This window comes from Platalea leucorodia (genome assembly GCF_965183815.1).
Source record: "Platalea leucorodia genome assembly, chromosome: 3".
Taxonomy (NCBI): domain Eukaryota; kingdom Metazoa; phylum Chordata; class Aves; order Pelecaniformes; family Threskiornithidae; genus Platalea; species Platalea leucorodia.
Genome location: NC_138825.1, coordinates 112,980,224 through 112,991,939, shown reverse-complemented (window position 1 = coordinate 112,991,939; position 11,716 = coordinate 112,980,224).

Sequence of the window (11,716 nt, the reverse complement as noted above, 5' to 3'; positions counted from 1 at the left end):
TACAACATCTGAAGATACTTTATGCATTTCTGTCATTTTAGCTTTACTGTACAATCATATGAGACATAAATCCAAAGTTTAAACCAGGGACAGAAGAAAAAAACAGAGTTCTTAAGAAAAATACTAAAACTACAAAACTTTTGTTAAAAGATGAGAGAAGACAGCACTACAATACAAGCTGGAAAGATGTCATGTGTGAATCTATTGAAACTCTTATATGTGTTGACTGCTGCCTTAGAATTGTGCATTGCTATGGGAGGTGGGAAAAGTGACACAGTAGCAACAAAAAAAGGGGACCTTGGACATATCCAGCCGTGAGAAGGGAGAAGAGAGTGCTCTGCACTCCTCTTTGTCTAATTTCACATTTTAATTTAAAATAAAAATTAAATTTTTTTAAAAAATAAATTAACCTCTACTCTTCCCACCCTAATTTGCAACCTCCCCTTCATGAAGGCTGTTCATTTCAAGGACAACTATGAAATGAAAGAAACCCCAGAAGGAAGAAGGTTTTGTTATAATTAACCTACCAGAATTAAGAGATTGGTAAATGTGTATTGCATTAACTTCCAGCAAGTGCTAAGGACAGGCAATTTGCAACAGTATCCCTTTACAACAGCATTTCCTATTGCAAGAAACTCCATATAAACGAAAAGACCACATACCTTCACCTTATGAAGATACTGAGTTTGCCCTCACAACACTTTTTTTCACGTGAAACTATCTAAAGGTTGGGTGGGATGTGTGTAGCCAAACTGAGCCATGTCTCAGCACTGCCTCTCAGGGCTCTCCTAAACATCACAGCCCTGCACACCCTGACCACTACTGCAGTCACAGTGCAGCTGTGGAGATCCCTGTGGCAGCTCCTGCCTGATGCCCACCTGTGTCTGCCAGTGCTGGCTTCAGGTGAGAAGATGCTTTGAGACCCCAAGCAGGGGCTTTTCAGGCTGCCTGCAGCCTGCAGGACACCCTCGGAGAATTCTTGTTCTGGAGTATTTGAAGTTGGGTCCAAACATCAGAGATGAATCGGTGCGGGCAGCTCATTAGGGTGGTACAGGTACCTTGCAGCCAGAGCTTCGTGACCATGACTGTCATGACAAAAGCCTTGTTCCTGGCAGTGTTTCCACTACTAGTCAGGACTGAGCATAAATAAATATATTCACAAAATCAACAACAGCAGTGAACCCAACAGAACTCCACAAAACATCGGTGTGGATCAGAGGGATCGCTGTTGACACTGTCACACCTTGTTTGGTTTTATAAACCAGTAAACCATGCTTATCAAACCAGTAAATTTAAACTTTACAAAAATCTTCTGCTATTTCTTTTTTCTCATAAATCTGAAGAAGATGATTGCTTGCTCTTAAATATATTAATACAATATGTAATGTAATATAGTGTTGGAAATTACTAAAAATACTATTGCTTTAAAAAAAAAACTTCAGAAAATATACTGGATGGTTTCTCTTGCACTGATACTCTAAGGCATACTGGGAGCATCTAAAATGACAAACGATACCTCAGTTTATGAGATTTTTATGTGACCTTTTTTCAGAGCAAGACCATGAAATGAAAATTATTCCATTGTTTTTATTTACCCTTAACAGATTATCTTCTGAGTACAGTTGCTGGAGTAGATTATTATATTTTGCTTTCCTTTCAAAATCTAGGTTAAAACCTGCTTAGGTTCTGTGAGAAATGGTTTTTGCAATATTAGGTCAGTTGCAGTTAAAGTTTATACATAAAATTTGTTCCCTTCGTACAAAAAAACCTCAAATAATTCAATTAGAGCAGAGCAGATGCCTTGTTTGAAGAATAGGAGGCTGCTGATCTCATAAGACAGGACATATTGTACTTGATCCTAAAATTATTCAGGCATTCTAATATATTAGTTTTACTTCAATACTCAGAAGAACCCCCAGTCCTAGGCATATCCAGACTTTATTATGCTGCTATACACAAACACAGAGAAAAAAAACTGTCTTTGTCCCAAAGAACTTGCAATCCAAGTACACATTTTAATAGGATTAGCATATGTATAGTTATACTCTACCTTATTATCTGTAATGCATACTTGCATGTATAGAAGTACCTGTTTGTACACATACTTCTTTTATTTCCTATGCTTAATGTTCTTGTTCAAGGCTCATGGAAACCAATGAGAATGTAAATTATTACATTGATTTTCTTAGCCTTTATGTCAGGCTAGAAGTAGGATACAGCTCTCCTGATTTCTGGTGACTACAAGGTTGCCATCTATATTTGAGCTAGATGTTTTGGCTCCTGTTTTAAAAAACAAGAGTTCCCAGGCAGTGGGTGTAGAGTGCCACTCATCTGATTAAATATCACTGTCTACTTTGGGATGAGATATCGCTCCCTAGGCTCTACAGGCTGTGCTGGTTGGGTCTCCATGAACTGTGCAGGAATTGAGATATCCTTCCTGCAGAAACCTAAAGCTCAGGGGGCTGAAACCCACACAAGGGTATTTAAGGAATCCAAGGACTGAACTGCTTGGTTCCCCTATTATTTTTATATATATGCACAAGGTAACACAATTTTTCAATTACAAAACTTGTGTATTTGCATGGGCAATGATGTCCTGAAAAGGTGAAGGAAAGGGTCCTGCCACCTCCCATCAGCCTCCCTCTCAAACAGCAGGCACAACATGTTGCAAACCTCCAGCCTACAAAAGGGCCAAACTTTTCCCCAGCTCTTCATGATGAAGAAATAAGCTGTGATGCTCTGAAGAAACTGGGGAATACGTCACTATTTCCTATTTCAGCTTCTTATCCAGCTTGGTGCAGAGATATGCAAGAAGCAGAACGGTACCATCCCCACCCTCTCTCTAATTTAGGATTGCTTGTTTATGCATGTGCACGCACATCATCATGCACACATGCAGGCATGCGAACTCATCCATCTCCACTTTTACGTAAGATCCTGTTTGCTGAAGAAGGACAGACAAGAAGTTCCAAGCCTTTATTTGTTCAGAATACAGTTTTGCAACAGTTACATGTGCAATTTGTCATGGGTGATGGGGTTGCAACATCAGGCATGAACCAACCAATCTATGGAGAGCTGTCTTGAAGCAATTCATGTACTGCAATACCACTGGCTGAAGATGAACAGATTGCCAGGATTTTGTTGATATTTTTGTGGGAGAGAGTGAAATATATCATTGCTTGGACATCATATCTGTATCAAGGCTGAATCTTACAGATGTAGTTTTTGATACTCTGCTGATAACTGTTACTTATGCCAGGGTAATACAGAGATGGGCATACATCAAATGCCTGAGCTGCACTGATGCTAAATGGATTTTTTTATATGTCATTTTAAATATGTCATTAGACTTTCTTTAATTGTTTATAAACATGCATTTCCACAACAACACTGAAAGAAAAAAAGAGAAAAAGACCCGTCCCAAACCCCACACACTCTTGTGATAGATATGGGATTGCTCAAGCTGCAAACCCAGCTCTGGTCATCAGCTGGGAGCCACACTTATCATTTGTTGTGTCCACATGTTTAAATCCCAGGAAGCAGACCCATTTCAAGCTACTGTCATGACACTATTTTCATCTTTGCTTTGCAGACTAAAAAAATTAGTGTTAGATCCTCAGCAAAACTATAACACCAAATAAATATTATGTAAGGGCAGTACATAAATAAGTTATAGAAGGGCAGAATAACATCGTAAAGGGAAAGTATTTGTGACTCATTTATAAGTGCAGTGTACAATTGAAATAAATGGAAACTTTAAGAAATATTCTACATAAGGCAGAGTCCAAAAATGCAGAAGGTTATGCAAGGCTAACTGTAAAAATAAGCAGATGAGTCCTCTAAAATAATATTGCAACATTTTTTGGCTTCCATTTATTGGTTGCCATAGGATTTTTACTCAGTGAGCAACTGCTAAACACAAGGCTGCCTCATACCATAGCTTGGCTTTTAAGAGAAGAAAAATATTAACATTGTTTAATGAACACACTTGTCTGGAGAAGTATTAGCAAATACTAGGAACTCATTTTCCTACTGCCTAAAACCAGAGAGATTTGCAAGTGTTGTGTTTATTGTGCTGTGCCCGATTTGAATCTTCCTCTCCGACAACACACAGATCTCTCTCTAAAATAAAAAGCAACTTGTTTCTGAGGGAAGTTGTGGGGGCAGAAAGTCTAAGAGCAAACAGGTTAAAGTGCCATGTACACAACAGAAAGGATCACAAGGCACCTTTAACGAGCTATTTGAGTTACACCAGCTGCTTCTGGAGCCAGCGAGCACATCCTCTGGTGGACACTAAAGGGAAGAAATGGGAAATGCTTCTCTAAAGCATTTGATTTCTCTACTTAGCAGGTTGTAGTTTTTGATTTCACTAGGTGCACATCCTACATGGAGGTGTAACAAGAGGAAAATAAAATAGTGACATGCTATAAAAAGTAAATGCATGCATTTGCTCTTCATCTTTTATTCAGTCTCCCAGTATATCTTGATATATCAACATTCATCATAACAATTTTTTATTATGATGATTTATGCTGTCTCTGCAGTTGGGTTTATTTCTGGGTTTTGTCCAGCAACTGCTTGATGTAAAAGGCTTAAAGCAGCCCACATATGCCCGTGGCTGAGCGCTTACTCACATGTTACATAAGGGTCAGGCCTCCTTTGGCCTGAAACCCTTCTGGGCCAACAATGTTTGCAAGCTTATTTCACAAGTGGCCATTTCTGAAGAGGGAAGGAGAGCATTTTCCCACATAAATTACACATGTATTTACATTTTTAAAGGTATCCAACTGTTGACACCTAGGAAACTCTCAAGCTAATGAGAGAATAGTGTTCTGAACTTCAGGTTTTCAAAAGTTAAGGTCTTCTGGACCACCCTACATGTGCCATCTGAGATGCTTGAGGGCACCCCACCGCATCTCCAGCTGTCTCTTCACAAGAGGTCCTTCTTCCATAGCTCCTGTGTCACATGTGCAAGCCTTGTGTGGATGTCTTGGATACCTGATGCATCTCAAAAGGAACGAGGCATTTCTGTGTATGCAAATGAACTGGGGCTCTGGCAAGCAGGGAGAATTAATCCCATCTAACTTTAGACATCTATGCCTGAGCTAGTCACACTGAGCTCCTTTTATAGTCAGCAGAGAGAAATACAGTTGTCAGCATTTAGCTGGACAAATCCCACCCACAAATTCCACTTGTGTAAGCCATGACTCCCAGCTTCAATAGCATGAGATGGTCTGAATCTTGTCCTTGTCCTCCCTGTATGTGTAAAGCTGGCAGTGGGTTTCTCTGCCCCTCTTCAAGGAACTTGATTTAAGACATGAGAGGTAGAACAAAGCTTGGGCTTGTCTACACTGACTGCAGAAGTGCGGTCAGCCTCCCCTGCTGTGCTTTGACAGGGTAACCTTTTGTTGTGAAAACAATCTTGGAACAAGCTTTGAAATTGCCCTAAATATCACAGTCTTCCATCTAGTTCTGCAGCAAAAGCACTATGATTCCACTCCAGACAACGAAGACTACAGACTATCTACTAACCTCCTGAAAGGGCTTTCCTAGGTCTCTAGGGATTAAATCTGTTATTGATTCAGCTGACTGGAACTCACAGTGAATTGATGGTGTCAAGAAGTTGCAAAGAAATATTGAAAGATGTGGTTTAGACACTTTTTTCCACTTCTCTGAACAATTGGCACCCAACAGCTACAATGTTAGAAACACTACTTATGTATGGGAGCAGCAATATTTAGAGTCTCTTAATCCCACCTACCATTAGAAAGAAGATGAGAAGCCTTCTACCCTTTAGAAAAGTCTGGTGCTTCTGAGATAGACAGCCTTTGGATAAAATACACACATTTCTCCCTTACTTTTATGGTGTGCTCACCATGGTGGCCTCCAAATGCACTCTAAGTGACCTAGCAGCACAAACCCCAAGGTAGCAAATGTCACTTACAATTGCAGGTGTCCTAAATAAAAGCAAAGTGCATTGGCAGAGTAGAAAAAGTCAGAACATAAAACTGTTTAAACATAATGACTGAGGGATTTCAGTCCTTGTTCTGCAATTTAGGAAAACAGATTACCAAAAGTCTATGATTGCTTGCATAAAATACCCTGTATCATCTCCTATGTTTGTTATCTTCATGACTTACTGATAGGCAAGACTATCCAAAACCTAAAAACTTAATTTCTCTAAGTATTACTAACTACAGAAAATGGCAATACTGTTGTTGAAGGAGAACTGTAGAGTAAGGAGCAGAACTATATGCTTGTTAAATCATGGAGGTATGTTAGCAATAGATTTCAAGGCAATTTTCAAAACCAGTTGTACAATCCCAGCTTACTTGATGGAAAAAATAAGGCACAGGCTTCCCCTTGCTCAACTAGCAAATAAGTAGAACTCAAAATACCACTTGGCCCTTGACAGGTCAGCATGCAGAGTTATTCTGGAACAGCTCAGCAATGTTTCTCCTACACAAGGGGCAAAGGGCATTATCTTTCTTACCCTTACCCATGCAGATAGACTACTCCGAAAGGAAAAAAAAAAAGAGGAAGGGCACAATCACTCTGCATCTCCTGTGCTCTGAGGACAAAAATGCAACCTTGACCTTGTCCTGGCTTCCTACACACAGCTAAATTTATCCCGGAAAAATTTCATCCTGCAGTAAAGTGTGGGTTAGACTCACAGCCTGATCAATCAGTAGGGATGAAATCAGACAATTTTGACTACTCCAGTTTTATCAGCTGCAGTCAATAGCAAAATGTCAGTGGATTTCTCTGAATCATGCATTTCATGCTGCCTGATGTTCCTTTTTTAAATTAAAGACAGCACATTGCTAACTTTCTGACAAATCTCGCTGCTGTCCTGAGGTTACATGAGATCACTGGTTATTCATGTTAGCGGCTCCTCAGACAGAGCAAAGACTCGATATTGTACACAGCACCAAGAAAACGGATTTGTCGACATTTCTCATCATGTTGAAAAGAAAAAAAAAGAAGAAAAAAAAAAGATGTTTTTTCTTTCTCTGCCATAAAGTCTCTGTTGCAATCGTGCTCTTGTTCTTCCAAGACATGTTCCTTTGACTGAATTATAGAGTTTGTAAAAAGTAACAACTGGTAAAATATGCATGTACTTACTCATCTTGAGCATGTTGATTTGATTGGCCTTGATTTGAGCTACCAAGGAGAGTAGGCATGTTATGTAATTTTTGAAGCAACATTTATTCTAGTGAAAAGTTTGTATGTAGTAAAACCTTTTTACCCTAATGCAGCTGGAGCTCTGTCAGAAACTTGGTACCCAGAAGAGCTGCAATTTTTACCCACAGATACACTCCATCTTATAGCTGCTCTAAAGGCTGTTCACGTGGACCAGGCACATTTCTTGCTAATGTGAAAACTAAAACGCTTAATTAGCAATTACAAACACTTAGAAATTACAAATAATCTGCAGTTATGGTGATTATACATAGGAGGGAGTAGAATACAACAAAATATGAAGTAATAAAATGCCCGTTGGTGACCAGTAAGCATGAACTCCCCTCTTCTAGCAGGCTGATATAGAGCTTTTAAAATTAAACCGTAACTGCATGAAATCAAACCTTTTTTTCAAGCCATGATATTCTAATTCTGACTAAAATGCACGCCTAAATTTTATCAATATTCCCAGCAACTGAATTAGATCAAATTTTAACCACAAACTGTTATGAGATAAACAGTGAACTAACTAACTTGGAAGAAAAAAAAAGACGACGACTGAAATAAAGACTGGATTGCATCAGACAAGTGGTCACTAGTTGGGACCAGTGGTCCCTATGGAGCAATGAGACTCCTCTTGTGGAAGCACACAAATATCCAAGCCAGGTACTCAGACCAAACACTGCAATTGTCCTTTTAAGGGTAAGCGTAGAACATAAGCGCACACTTAATGACATCTTTGTGTAGGACAATATGTGTGGGTTGTTGAGTCAGGTCTCAGTATGAGCAGAAATCAGACACCCACCTCTGCCCCATATCTTGAAGAACTTGGCTTGACCCATAGAGCACACTATTCCTAGGTGTCCTCTTAGTGCAGGTATTTACAGTTACAGGTGGAAGTGTCTGTTTTTAAGGGTACATTGGGTCACAGCTGAAGGGAGGAAGATGATACCTGTTTGCTGTTGCTGCCCTCCGCATCTCCAGCACACTCCTGCAGATGGGGGAAGCGGAGGCAGCGTAACTCAGACTCCCGGGGCAGCAGGCAGGGGCAGCAGGCAGGGGCAGCAGGCTCCCGCCCTGCTACTCGCCAGCCAGTGGCAGCTCTCCTGCCTTCCTTGCTGCCCGATTACACACACGTAGATGAGCATGCAGAAGAGAAGATCAGCATTTGCACTGCTGTGTCACAAAATCCCTTTTCACTTTGTCCCTTTGATTGGCTTTGTGGAGGCCAAAAGTTCAGATCTGGACTTCCCTGAGAGGAGGGGCTGCCCAACATCCACCTCAAACAAACTGTGTGCCTAACACTGATGTTTGGAGATTAAGATGGGAAAAAGTCAAGCTCAGTGGTAGCTCCACAGATTTTTACAGAGACTTTATCGAGCACCAAGTGTTTCAGTCTTTTCAGGACCGACTCTGGTGTCAGAGGGCGAGTGGGAAGCACGGACAAACACACCATTTCCTTCTTTATGTGCTGCCTTTGCAGTATGCGTTTTGCTAACCTAATCAGATGAAGATAAACACCTTGCAATATACTGTATAACTGACGTCAGCTTTTTGTGTGCTTGGAATGATGTCAGCACCAGCTTTGCAACTATGCTTTAATCTTTTGAGCAGAAATAAATGCAGCAGCTAACCTAATACTTTCTACAAGCTGCCACACCAAGATTATTTTACTTTTCCCCTGCAGGCTATGGATTTTGTACAAAGGAGGCAGGAGAGCCAGAACAATGTGATCCACTCCTGTACTGAGCCATTTTTTGTGAGGAGTCTAAATGAATTTAAATTGAATAGTAACTAGAATAAATGACACCTCTCAGCACACGAGTCAGGCTCATTTAGGACCTTAAGAAATGGATTCCACTCATTTACATCAGCGCAAATAATATCAAATTAATTTCTCAGGATTTACGCTACCATCACTGTAAATACATTTTTCCTCACATTTACATACACTCACCAATATACTTAAAACTTTCCAAGCCAAATATGGCTGAGAGTTTCAAACTTGCATAGAGGCCCCTGGGGAGGCATCTCAGGAGGGTCAAAATTTCAAGCAAATAGCCTAAACTGGCTTAATTCAGAAGTCAAAAAGCAGAACTGGAGGCATGGAAACTGGTACCAAGAATGTAACTACCAAGGACATTGGGAGAAGCAAGAGTCAGTGACAGAACTGGCCTGATTAAAGGTTTTTTTTTTCTTTTTTTGAAAGAAATTGTCATCAGTCATTTTTCATGTTCCAGTGGAATTACACCATATTACAGGTCATTTATACCCCGCTTTACTTACACTTTGATTTCAGTTTGTCTCATCATGTTACCAATTTTCAACATTTGCTTCTACTGAAAGAATAAGAAAGTTACAAGCTAGTTAAGTTGTTAGCTATACTGTCACTTATTAAATTAGCAAGTTTTTCATAGAAACCTTGGGCAAAACTTTAAGAATAAAGAACTGATCATTACTAATTCTTTTGGTATTCATTATGCTATTAGTCACAGAGCTCACTTATACATTTCCAAATTTCAACATAATCATTTCAGGATGAGGAGTATTATTTTTTCCCCTTCCCAATAATTTTTCCTTGGCATCACATTTCATACCCGTTTTCTCTGACTGCCAGGAAAGTGCGGTTTGGAGTTTTGGGGGCTTGGGTTGGGCGCTTTTTTTTTTTTTTTTTCTTTTCAGAAACACAGGTTTACCAAGGTTATTTCATCTCTAAGAGAATGCATTTTTAATTGACTTGTTTATCCCCGTAACACAGACACACCTCAGTAAGGCTAAGGGATCAGGTTATATGACATCATGGTGCCAAAGGAATAATTGTCACTTGTTTGTGCAATCCTGAAGAAAGCCTGTAGCTTGAAATCACACACAGTGCTGCATTGACAAAATAAATGTTGTGGTAAATAACAGAATTTTAATTTATTTTTTTTCTTAATTGGGAGGGGTAGAGGAGACAGAGGGGCTGGGACAGCCTCTTCTCCCAAAGCGTGCCATAGGATCATGTTCTGTGAAATGGTTTTGTTTGTAGACATGGCTTCTCACCCTGCACAGCTGTGAGATCATCCCTTTCCCCAGGACTGGGAGGCAGCTAAGCCCACCCAACAATCTCTGCTCAGCAAAATCCTACATTCCACTGCAGTTGCTACCCAAATCGAGGGATGAGCAGCGCTAAGAAAGCTGTTGAGGCATTTCTGCAGCAAGCAGTGCTATACCCATACTCCACTAACAGCACCCATGAAGCAGGAATAAAAAAAAAAAAAAAAAAAAAAGAGAGAGAGAAAGAGAGAGAGAGAGAGAGAGAAATCAGCTGTTTGAATCACAGATCCCCCTCTCAGGTTTCACTTTAGGGACAAGGAAGCTCCGAAAACAAGGCACCCCTTCAGCATTTTATAAAGCTGACTTCAGCTGCCAAAGGATTCCTCTGCAGCAACACCAAGAAAGCTTTTGCCTCGAATAAAAAATTCACTGCAAACGAGCAATCATTAGTCAGCCGCATTTTTCATATAATTACTGGCAGTGAAAAAGCAAGCTTGCAGGTTGCTGTAAAATAAGGTCTAACTACTTCCACCCAAACAGAACAGAAGCCTTTCACATAAGTTTTAGTGGAGGAGAGGGAAATCCTCAGCGCTCCCCCCTCCCCTTCTCTCAATGACTGATTACAATCTGCTTTTTTCTATAAAGCACATTTATTGTGGGAGTTTGATTTGAAAGAGTTTCAAGTAATTTAAACTTTGGCTGCAGGCATACAGATCATTTAAAAACTGATCTTAAAGTGTTTCTACATGTTAATGACATGTCTGGTTCATTCTGTAATCAATGGTTTTAATTCTCAACCTAGCAACTGAAATATTCAACACATGCCAGGAATTACCTAGGATGAAATCACGTAGTACAAAGTTATCCAGCCTGACAGTAATCCCTGTGCTAGCAGTTTTGGTGCAATACTCTTATTTTGAAGTAGAGAGGTTTGGGGCTGGAGGGTTTCTTTAGGGGTGATCATCAGTCACCTATAGCTTTTTCAAACCATAGAACTGCTGAAAACAGACTGCATCCTGGTTCAAATCAAAGCCCATATCAAATGGTCTTTTCTTAATGGACCAGGATTCATCTGTCCTGCCTCATGTTCACAAAGCATCTTATTACTCCACATGCGCATCTATGTGATCTCACTACCTGCATCTATTATTATCCAAGATGAATGACAGAAACAGAATCTGGCCTTAAATAAAAGACAGAAAATTAGGAGGTGCTATTTCAGATCCATCCTTTCTGGAACTGAGGTGCAAATGCAAGATGCACATTTCTCTAGAACTTCGGAAAGTGCAAGTGACAGCTTGCTCCATTTTGTTATCTCTCTTCATCAGTCAAAGAGCCTCCCATCACCAAAAAGACATAGTTCTCACTGCATTTCAGCACCCTCCTTGAAAAAGGTAAACGGGCATGATAAGTGGTAGGGACACGCCAAAAGAAAATAAGCAAAATAAAAGTCAGTTTCATTCATAGCAAACAGTAAAATTTTTGATGAAAAGGCTTA